This window comes from Cydia pomonella, chromosome 12, assembly GCF_033807575.1.
Source record: "Cydia pomonella isolate Wapato2018A chromosome 12, ilCydPomo1, whole genome shotgun sequence".
Taxonomy (NCBI): domain Eukaryota; kingdom Metazoa; phylum Arthropoda; class Insecta; order Lepidoptera; family Tortricidae; genus Cydia; species Cydia pomonella.
Genome location: NC_084714.1, coordinates 13,615,988 through 13,626,568, shown reverse-complemented (window position 1 = coordinate 13,626,568; position 10,581 = coordinate 13,615,988). Strand labels below are relative to the sequence as shown.

The 10,581-nt window shown below is 35.7% G+C and overlaps 1 non-coding gene across 1 annotated transcript; it reads right to left on the bottom strand.

Moving 5' to 3' along the window:
- Positions 1-3,928: 3,928 nt before the first annotated feature.
- Positions 3,929-4,000, bottom strand: Trnaa-ggc (transfer RNA alanine (anticodon GGC)). Its single transcript has one exon. It is a non-coding gene; the product is annotated as a tRNA-Ala (tRNA).
- Between the last annotated feature and the right edge of the window lie 6,581 nt (positions 4,001-10,581).

The window sequence follows — 10,581 nt, the reverse complement described above, 5'->3', positions numbered from 1 at the left end:
CACTCGCTACGCTCGTGGCTTTCGCTTGCTCGGGTATCAATATCAGCACGAGCGGTTAAACAACAACTTTGCCCCCTTGTAAAACAAATAACTATTTTATTTCACCAAAAGCCTTAGCCTTGTGTGCTAGATAACTAATTCATCGTTTTCTGATACTATGTGGAAAATACAAAAAAGACAACTCTTCTTGTAGTGTGATTGTGATTACCTAAACAAAGGCATATATGAATGAATAAATGATTCTTTATTCAGGCAATATGCAAAATATTAAAAATTTGTTGATAACTTGTTTCAGTATGTAGGTACCGTAAGTATAAGAAGTAGCTTAACGCGTATTTTTAGAAAGGAGTGCGCAATTAAAATGCCCGTCAAACCCACAAACAGTTTAAGAAACATAAAGAGAACTACGTTTTCCTTATTTTATTAGTATTCTGCGAGCGACGCGAGTAAAGAAATTTGTGACCTCCGAATGGGATGAGTCATTTTAGTGGTCATTATGGGTATAAAGTTCTAAGTACCTCACGGAATAGTAATCGTGGCCACTTAACTGATACTATTCATGGACACAAATGAGCCATAACGTGTAGATATTGAGAAATATGCGAGTATCGCACCTGTAAACAAATATTAAAACTAGGAAATTCAATTACATATGTATCTGATACAGGGTCAGGCGTCATGGTTCATAAAATTGTTATCATTTCAGTAATGCATATTGTATAAGGTACTTACTCGTAAATACGATACAGGATGACTACCTCTGAGTTTGAAGCTTTTATCTCATAGTTCAAATTATATTTTCAGTTTGCGTTGATCGTACAAATATAAATTTATTGTTAGACGATCGGTCTGGCCTAGTGGGACCCTGCCTATGAAGCCGATGGTCCTGGGTTCGAATCCTGTAAGGGCATTTATTTGTGTGATGAACAGATATTTGTTCCTGAGTTATTGGTGTTTAATATGTATTTAAGTATTTATATTATCGCACACGCACACGCACATGCACATACACACACGCACAAACAGTAGTATTACTCATCATTATTAATATTAAGTAATGTTCTGCATCCACTCATTCTCCTTTTTATAGTCTTTATCTGCATGTAACTTATTTTATTATTTTAGTTGATCACTTCATAGTTTGTAATCTTTTAATTTCTCATGTATTATATAGCACCAACTAGTTGTTAATTCGTTTTGCTGTTACTGTCTCACCAAAGTCCTCACGACACAGGCTTGACCTAGTGTGAGGGCTACTGTTAATCTAACCGCAATGTATATAAAATTTATAATTACCTACTTTTGTCAACCCTACCTCTAATCAACTCTACCTTGTTAATAAAGAAATTTTGTATTTGTATTTTTTTGTATATATAGTTGTCTGAGTACCCACAATACAAGCCTTCTTGAGCTTGCCGTGGAACTTAGTTAATTTGTGTAAGAATATCCCTATAATATTATTTATTTCTTTATTTATATAATTGTTAATCCTTGACAATATTAATATAATATAAATTATTCTATACCGATTTCAATGATGTAATTAATATCAAGTTAGTAATCCCTTAAAACTAAAATCTCAATGTTGATTTAATTTCACATGTAATCGTACCTTAAACGGTTGACCACCTTAGAAAAACAACTTGAGTTCAACCTACTATCGTTTAAAAGGCAGTAAACAAAATTATTTCGACCCACGCCAGCAATTAGTTCGGCTAGTATAAATCGGATGTTCCCTCGAACTGAATACGAGACATGATTCTAAATAGATCACTTTAATCGTTTCATATATACTTTTAAAAGTATATTATTGCAGAGGCCGGGAAAGGGCAATTCGTGGATGAGTATCGATTTCGATCGATCGACAAAGAAGACGAATCCACGAATTGCTGTTCCTGCCGAGGCATATATAGTGCTTTTCTCCAAACATGCCAAGAAATCAGGTAAAATAATCATAAACCAGCACTCAAATCGAAAACAATTTCACTCTAAAATTATTTTTTAAAAGTTAAAGGCACAACTATTCAGCCATTCAGTATCATTCAAATATTCGCTCATTCCTTATTGTGCATTATAAGCTATATTTGCACGCATGAGATGAGATAAAAAAATATAAAAGTTTTATGGTCTTTGATTTTATTAAGCAGTATTCGCACGATCATACACGACGACGGTCCTACACGACTCTATCGTATAGCTTGAAATGATGCGCGCTAAGACTCTGGGGCAAATCAGTCGCTACCTCTATATCCGGATCGAAAATAACAAAAACAACAAAAAATGGCAATCATTACATTCTTTACCTTAACATATTTATATGCGCGTTAAGACTCTGGGGCAAATCAGTCGCTATCTTTTTATCCGGATCGAAAATTACAAAACAACAAAAAAATGGCAATCATTACATTCGTTAGCTGCACATATTTACCAGTATATGTGGGTTAAGGCTCTGGGGTAAATCAGTCGCCACCTCTTTACAGCGTCAAACACAAAAAAGATACATTTTAATCTTAACGCTGAAACTTTCAAGGTATTTTGAGTCCTGTCTCTGAAAGAAAAATATGAGAGCTTTTGGTTTTTATGAATTCGCAGTAGGTCTATGCGAAGTCTAATACGATATATGTCTGTAAACTGAATTAAAACCCCGCACGCCACGCAAATGTGAATAATTACGTATTTAATAATGCTTTTGTTCTCGGAAAGTCGACGAGAAAATTCAAGTAATTCAATTGTGTTTAAGACTGTTTAATTCGAACGGGGAACCATGCTGCTTGCTTTCTAAAGACTGTTTTGTACAATCTATAGTGTGTTAGGCAAATTGGCGAAACTTTGTTTATATAAGTAGTTTAAAACTAATATTTCATTATTTTGAGTATAGTGTGGTATTGTACAGTCAGCATCAATAGTAGCGGATGTAACAATGCTCCAAAAAATAGCTGCCATCCTGGAACTATTTTTCAAAGAAAATTTAGAAATATACATATCTCTACAGGCCTCGATCTAAAGTATCTGCCACAGTATAATTGTACTAGTATATGTGAGGACTTATATATTTTTGTTAAGCTATAAAAGTCACAGATTAGACTACGCGTCACGAGTATCTGCACTTTTTACTGGTTATATTTCGCTTGAATTATCATTTCGTGTCTTAACCAATATGTCGAACCATATATTGTCAATGGCGTTTTGTATACCGAAAAATATTATACAATTTACTCTGACTTGTTGGCTATTTTAACACCTCTTGTAGTAGTTACATACTTACTGTAAAAGTAAATGTTTATTACCTAGACCTACGGACAAAGAGTGTTTGAAATAGAGGTGGATTGTCAAAGAAAACTTTGTGGCCACGTTAATTTACTGCCATCTTTCGACACATGATTAAAATTAATTAATTTTTTGGAACGCAAAATGACTTTGATCCTTATTCTTCCACTGATATGTGTTAAATTTGTTCAATATCAAAAAGTGGTGGTGCCATCTAATATATCAAAGGCCAAAGGTATGGCGGCATTGTTTCGAGCGATGGCGCTATACCTTTACCTTTGGGTTATGCCCGGTAAGATGGCGCCACTTTTGGATATTGAACAAATTTAATACATATCAGAGAAAGAATAAGGACCAAAGTCAAATAGCGTTCTAAAAGTTTAAATCGTGTGTTAAAAGATAGCGTAAATTTACATGGCCAAAGAGTTTTCTTTGACAATACACCTCTATGTCAAATTCTCTTTGATACGGATAAAGTTTGCTTGGTACCTAAAGATTGTAAAAATGGGAATAGCTAAAGCTAGAGGAAGTTATTTATCTACACAACTTTTGTTTCGCAGGAGGAAACAGACGAGAATGGAACTTTAAAATCTGAGTTTTTTATAAATTGTATATACAGATGTCAATCGCAATGAAAAAAATCAACGACGATCATCAACTCTGGTCAACGTGGGACTCAAACCCACATCTTTGGATTGCCGGTCCAATGCGTTACCAATTGCGCCAGCTGACCACCCGTCATTCGTCAATTTTGTTGTGTGATTGGGAGGCAAGTCATGCGCTAACGCATGTCCTCAGAGTTGGTTAAGGTTGTACGAAATCGCTGACGTTATCACAGTTGCAATGGTTAAATTCGCGATCAATGACGGATGGTCAGCTGGCGCAATTGGTAACGCATTGGACCGGCAATCCAAAAATTTGGATTCGAGTCCCACGTTGACGAAGTTGATCATCGTTGATTTTTTCATTGTGATTGACATCTGTATATACAATGTATAAGATTGTGATACGTTCCACAATAAAAAAGGAAAATAAATAATTATCTGGGTTTATTATTCGAGTTTTTGTATAAGAACGATAATTGTTACTTCCTCCTACAAGGTGTACTGAACCCAAGTTATATGCATCCTTCAAGCTAAATAAATTCTGTTGCGCGTGAGTGTTAACTAGGTGCAAATTTCGCTCAAGTCAACTTGTACTCGTAAGCGACTAAGATTGGTTCACACGATTCAAGTTAGTTTTATACCTAGAGTTAACGTTAGTTTATACCTAGAGTTAACGTTAGTTTTATGTAAACTTATTGATTAGTCCACTGATGTTTGTGATCAAAACCTCATAATTTATACCTTTACTAGACTTTGACACTTTTCGAATGCATTATTTCATGACGATATATTTTACTTTTAAAATATAATCAATGTCATATTTTTATTTATTTATCTAATAATTGACTAATCTCACAGTCCCACGGTAAGCTCAAGAAGGCTTTGTGTTGTAAATAAATCTTAAAATAAACAACTATGGCAGCATTTCCTCGCTGTATTGCAAACGCAATACTATTTTTTTGTGCGAGGAAGTTGCCAGCTCCACGATCACCGGTGGCGTCTGATATTATTTTTGATAACTTAACATTATACTTGTAGATGGCTGGCTATAACAAAATTTCAAATTGAAAATAAAATCACGAAGTCACTTAAAGCATTAAGTCACCTCTACATTTAGTTTTGGACTAACTTTAATTTTTTAGTCGTAATAGCGCTAAAAACTCCATTAAACAAATAAAAGAACTGTCTTTAATAAACTTTTGAATGAAGAATTTTTAAAAGTTCCAGTAATAAATGTGATTTATTACACGGGGCTTCTGTTGTTAATTCAGCGCAGGAAATTAAACGAGGAATTACCATAATTGATACGGTTGGAGTGAATCGGCGTAGAAAACTGCGCAGAGATGTTTTTGCAAGGAGATCTATGGTTTTCCAACTCATGGAGAAGGGAGTTTGATGTTTTTGGATATCATGTGCATACACAAATGTGTTTATTGACATGCTGTACGTATAAAATGGTGGATGGGGTTTAAAACATTATGGTAACGCAAAATAGAGCCAATCTAACGACATAACGAGGTAAAATTCGTCAAAATATAAGATGTCCCTGCGCCGGCATGACAAAATAAATAAACAAAGGTACCTTTACCTACACATACACCCATAAAACATTAACCTCCCTTGTCCAGTCGTCGGAAAAAACATATTATTAAGCTATATAGTACAAGTTTATGTTTAAATATTCATATTTTAGTCATCTTTAACATTTTTCTATTACATACATTATTACGAAACATCTTAATCAGTTAGATCGCAAACTAAATACTAGAAATATTCTGTGGCGGGTTCGTAGGAGCGATCCTATTTCCACTAGAAAAACTACACTACGCACGTATAGGTAATTAGTAAGTACCTCTGTAATACTCTGTATACAATTATTGGAACAAATTTTGACAAATGTTTACAACAAACTTCAAGCTACACAGATGCAAACAAGTACGCCAGTCTCGCCGTCAATTATCGCCAAAGCCTCGCAATTAGCACATGCAGATATTACACCAGCACGATTTGCTCTAATTGCAAGACAATTACACACTTAATCGGTCGAAACTATGGGAACTTGCAGTACCAACAAGGCAGGTATAATTGCTTGATTCGTTTTCAATTGGTACTATTACAATGCGGGGAAGGCGAATACTTGGTGTACTTAAAATGTTTGTGGCCGCTTTTATTTGTAACTAGTTGCGCCTGCGGCTTCACCCGCGTGGGATTCGGTTTGTCAGATCTCTGTGACTTTGAGGGGGATGCCCTTACTTTTAAAAATTGCCCTGGACTTTTTCTTAGGGTCTAATTTCTTTTTCTTAGTATAATTTTTTAAAATCGGTTCGGTAATAGTACATTACTATAGAGCTCGGGAAACGGAGGGTTGCAGGCTAAGTAGATATATACGGCCGAGCGTAGCGAGGCTGGATAGGGATACGCAACCGACAACCCCGTTTCTCGCCGAGATTTGTATAGTGCTTTTCTCAAACTAGCGATGAAAAAAAATGTAGTGAATCTGTTTTGTTCATAGGTTTACACATCTAAAAACAAATTACGAATCTACTACTATTTGATGGTTGAATGCCAAGACTTTGTGTCACAATTTGACGTTTAAAAACAAAAGTAGGTTGCTTTTTAGGCCTAGGTGTGTGAGGAGGTATCATCTTCACACATCGCACCCGATACGTAGTATTTCCAGACCTAATTTGAAGTAAGTCATATAATATTCAATGCAATTTTGATAAAGTAGTATTTACTACATACCATACCATTTCTATTTATAATCTAACTAATTGGCATGCCTTTAAATAATCATGTTTATATAATCGCATATATAATTATAGTAAAACCCTCCTCTTTCCACCAGTTCAGTAGATATGGCCATTATTGATTGTTAACCCTTAACACCAAGCACCTTTTAAACATCATAAACTTACTATTTAATATTATTACCATCTATTTAATAACTTAGCGCAACAGAAATTGATTAGTATCGACACGCGTCAGCAAAAAAAACAAACCCCACCTATTCATTGTACGAATTAATCAAATCATTCAAGATCCTTATCGGGTGTGTCTTTAAAATTAGAGCAGGATGGAACAATTGTTTTCTCTCGCCCACGAGCGCATTCCGGACTTGTTGGTATTTTTTTTATTTTCTATAGATACGTATAACGGATTGTAATCATCTCATTGTGCGAGCTAAGATGTATCTTTGATGTGTATGGATCGGACGAAAGTGTCGTTGATATATTTTAAGCTAAGTACATTATAAAACTAGGAACATTGTTTGAAAATTGTAACTAGGTGCCTATAAAACTGTTAATATAATCAAACTGTAAGTATATTGGCAAGTAGCCCTTTTGGAGTTTTTATTCCTTTAAAAAAATGAAACGATCATCAAAAGTAAAAAAAAGATAGCTGTTTAACCTTTTGAACGCCATAAAGTTGTTGTTACTAGTCATGTCCACATCGCCAAGAACAACTATAGGTGTTATGGCGTACGCTGTCAAAGTAACCTTCACACTTTCGAATAAAGTTTAGCTCCCTTGCGCCCGGGATCTTGGCGTTTAAGAGATGTTTGTGTTTATGCTTGCCCTTTTCAGCTTGTTGCTCAATGATCTACCTAGTGCCATAAGCGAAGCAGAGATATATATGTATGCCGACGACGTAGCTGCTGTAGTCACGGCGCCAACGTCTAATGAGCTGGAGCAGAAGCTAAGGAGTGGTTCAGTAAAAAAGTGGCAGTGAATTATCTAGCATCTTTTTTTTACTAATTATGAAGCAGTTTATTTTTTTCAGTAATCTGTAGATAAAATACTATATAATAACAATAAGGTTATATTGATAAATATCAGTTTGTTTGAGTTTTCTCATTTTTATTGCAATGTACTTCGTAACTTTTTGTACAACAGAATTTGACAATCTTCACCTGCTGTTTTCCATAATGCCACACTTGAATTTCAATTTTCACAACTAGTTGTATGCTTTTAGGAATATCATCTTACGAGTTAATTATACCAATAAGCTGGAGTTCATCTTCGGTAGTCAGGAAGTCTCTCCAATCTAAACTCTGACAGAGGTTTTTCTATGGGAGACAAATTTCTGTAAAAATCGCAAATACACAAAAATGGAAATTCCATGTAATTGCCTCAAATCAAAAAAGTGCAATATCGAACAATTTAATAATGTATTAAGTAGCATATCAAATTTAAAGAAAAAACTATGTTTATAAGAAACACCTCATAAATTCTCTCAAAAGACGCTGTTCAAAAAGTCTTAGGAGACGTGTAATATAAAAGGCGAACACTTCAATTCGCCCTTTTATTTTAAATACAATTGTATAGAATTGTATGTACGGATTACTACAAAAATGCGCTATTTAAAAATTATCACTAAATAAAATCAAAAATCCACAATGTGCTGCTACTTTTTTTCTGAACCACAACTTAAACTACACTATTCCTGGCTCGAGTGATGGTTCCGACTAAATTGCTTAGCCCTAAATATGGAAAAAACTATGTTAATAGTATTTCAGCTAAATGGCACGTCACCACCATCCTACCTTGTCACCGCCGAAGATCATACCGCCCTGCATATTGTTCAAACGACGAAGCTGCTGGTCTTTCATATCGATAGTGCCCTCACGTGGGGCTATCACATCGATGAGCTCTGCTCCAAGCTATGGCGTGCACTCTTTGCGTTCCGTCACCAGGCTAGCACGGCATCTCGCAGCGTAGTGATATCGTGTTATTTTGCGACCGTTCACAGCCTCCTTACCTACGGCGTCGAGCTGTGGGCACGAACTGCAGACGCCGGGCGAGCCTTCAGAATGTAGAAGAAGACGGTATGTGCCGTTTTCGCCGCATCCGACGATGCCTTGGGCAGAGAGCTATTTAAGTAACTAAATATTATGCCCCTTCCCTGCGAACTCATCTAACAGATAGCTCTCTTTACACACAAGAACTTAGATGCGTTCCGGCAGCGACGTGTGAACCCATACCGCGCCATGCGCAGCAATAAGCTCGCCCATCAGCTCGTCACACCTAAACACGACCTACGCAAATTGGAGAGGTCGGTGTATGTGACGGGCTCGTCTATGTATAACATGCTTCCGGACACAATTAAAAAGATGCATAGGTGGCCACAAGTTTTATTCATTAGATGAGTTATACGAACGTTTGTCTCAATGAGTTTAGATAATAACTTTGTATTAACTATGATTGTTATACACTTATGTACCTGTACCTATTGTATATTATGCAATACCTTAGGTCTAAGCCTGACATGTAAACTTGGTGTTATAAATAAATTATTTATAACATAAAGCGTTCGAATGGTTAAAGCAAGTTTTTTACGTCTAGCAATATGGAGAACTCTGCCATAATATTTTTAACATGACGTCATATATCTTGTCACTTGAGACGACGTAAGGGTTAAATTCGGAAGTTTTGGTGGAATAAAGAAACTCACATACATCACTCACATACTTACAAACTTGAACCCTAATATAACTCCTTTTTAGGGCAGTCTTGTAAATTTGCATGACTACGCAGCTTAAGCTGCCACATATTTCTATTTACTAACTTCAAAAGCAAGTATTGAACTACATACTTGCTATTGAAGTTGGTAATAGCAAGCAAGCAAGCACGTCCCGTACTTTCTCTCACCCGTACCAAGATAGTTGATCGGATAAAACAACATGTGTTTCTTCACCTAACGAATCTTCCACAGTATAATGAGTACAACAATGTAAAGTGGGGCCGTATTTACATAATGTCAACTAAGTAGGTGTAGGTGTGTCACTCTACGAACACTCTAATGTCATTAATCGAACGCACGGGAATGTTATTGTTGTCCCTCTGTATGTTATTTAACTGTAGACTTTTGATCGTATCTGTGATTATGATTAAGTTTCATTTGATTTCACTATCTGTCCCTCTCTAGTAGTTATTTTTGCTATCTACATTTAGTCAGAATGATTTGTTTTTATCTACTCCTGTCCATCGCGTTTTTCACATAAATGAGGAGAATCAGAGGACGATGAGTTCTTTTGTTATGTTTTCTATTTGGTAAAAGACTAAACCAGCTCATGCTAATTTCTATGAGTGTGCCTTAATCTACTTATTCTCATGCTTAGAAAACCTACGAGTCTGCGTTAAATCGTAAATAAAATACTTACTTATTAGTTTATCTAATAATCTGTTTACGCCCATGTAACACCTCTGGAGTTGCAGGCGTCCATAGGCTGCGGTGACTGCTTACCATCAGGCGGGCCGTATGCTTGTTTGCCACCGTCGTGGTATAAAAAAAAATCTAACTTTACAAGCTCTTGTTTGTACTAACGATTCCAAATATATTAAACTGTCACAAACTTAATTTAATATGTACAAAAGTGTCATCCTTTTTGCACGTTATATTTTTGTGTTTAACGAATAATCCTACACTATCAAAAGCCTACTCTTAAAAGTCGAGTATAAAATGCTCATTTTATTAGGTAAGTAACATAATTTATATATCGGGCACAAAATTAGTAAATGAATTATATTTAAGATTATAATTTTTAGAAGCGAATGTCAAAGAGTAAGGAGATCGTTTTCTGAATACAATGGGCAGGGATCGCCGGCACTGACACCCCGCGGCGTCTGCGCATTTTAATACAGTAATACAAAACGACTTAAGCGACACACGCGCCACGTAAAAATACACCTTTTTTAACTATTTAAGG